The following is a 1,244-nucleotide window of genomic DNA, read 5'->3' as shown; positions in this document are numbered from 1 at the left end:
CAGCTGAAATCCGCCCCCCCCCCGAACTGAATCTCCCAGCGGCTCCTACCTTCCCCCTGTGTCTCTGCAGGGTGGGTTTGCAGAGGTGGGAGTTGTCCTCCCCGTCTGCCCCAGCTGCCTGTGTCCTGGGTGGTGCCCTGCTGGGCCATCACCTCCCCAGGACCTGCCAGCCTGTTGTAGCAGCTCCCCCCGTCCTCAGGACCCCAGGCCAGCCAAGACCAAGGGGCTCGTCTAGGTCTCATGCCATCCAGATCCATTTCCTCTGTGGAGGTAGTAAATATTGTGGTCTATTCCCCAGTGAGGCCATTTGCCCTGCCTGGAGCCGCTCCCCCCCAGCCACTAGCATGGCCCCAAGCATCCCTCCTCCGGGCTGGGGGGCTGCACGGGCCCTGGGAGGGGAACAGCCCCCCCCATGCCGAGCTGCTCATCTCCATCTGAGGCTGCTGTGTGCTGGCGTTTTTGCAAGGGGTGAAGCTGCTTGAAGGAACTCCCGTTTCTGCCCTCCATTCCTGGAACCGGCCCCTGGGTGCTGCGTCCCATGTCCCAGCCCGGGAGCTGCCTGGGACCCTCTGTGCTGGGAGAGCAGACCTGGTCCCCCACCACCGAGTGTAAATCTGAGCCCAGACGCACCAGGCGACCGCAGCCAAAAAAAGATTAATGGCATCTGCTGAGAGCACATCCCGAGGACTGCTATTGATGACCATGGCTTTAAAATACTGTTAACAGTGGATAAAGCACCGTGATTTAGAGCCCTCAGCAATTACATCTCTGTTTGAAATTTCCGAAAGATAGGATCAGGCTCCCGAGTCCTGCTCTCTGCTTTTCCAATAGAATTAATAAGAATGGAGATATGCAATTAGACAACGTGCAGGCTGGTAGGGCAGATCGATGCCTTGTGGTTAATGGCTTTAAAATACTGTTAACAGTGGATAAAGCACCGTGATTTAGAGCCCTCAGCAATTACATCTCTGTTTGAAATTTCCGAAAGATAGGATCAGGCTCCCGAGTCCTGCTCTCTGCTTTTCCAATAGAATTAATAAGAATGGAGATATGCAATTAGACAACGTGCAGGCTGGTAGGGCAGATCGATGCCTTGTGGTTACCTAATGAAGTGTTAAATTGCATCTTTCCCTCTCCCTGTCCCCCTATAACAGCCGCAGCGGGCTGTTTGCAGAGGGCTTGCAGGGCTCCTGCCTGGGGGCAGCCCCCCGTGCCCCTCTACCCCAGCCCGGCTTCCCCTCCCG

The sequence above is a fragment of the Egretta garzetta genome, unplaced genomic scaffold, assembly GCF_000687185.1.
Source record: "Egretta garzetta isolate BGI_Z169 unplaced genomic scaffold, ASM68718v1 scaffold135, whole genome shotgun sequence".
Classification (NCBI taxonomy): domain Eukaryota; kingdom Metazoa; phylum Chordata; class Aves; order Pelecaniformes; family Ardeidae; genus Egretta; species Egretta garzetta.
The sequence above is the reverse complement of the archived record's forward strand: the minus strand, read 5'-3'. Positions refer to the sequence as shown.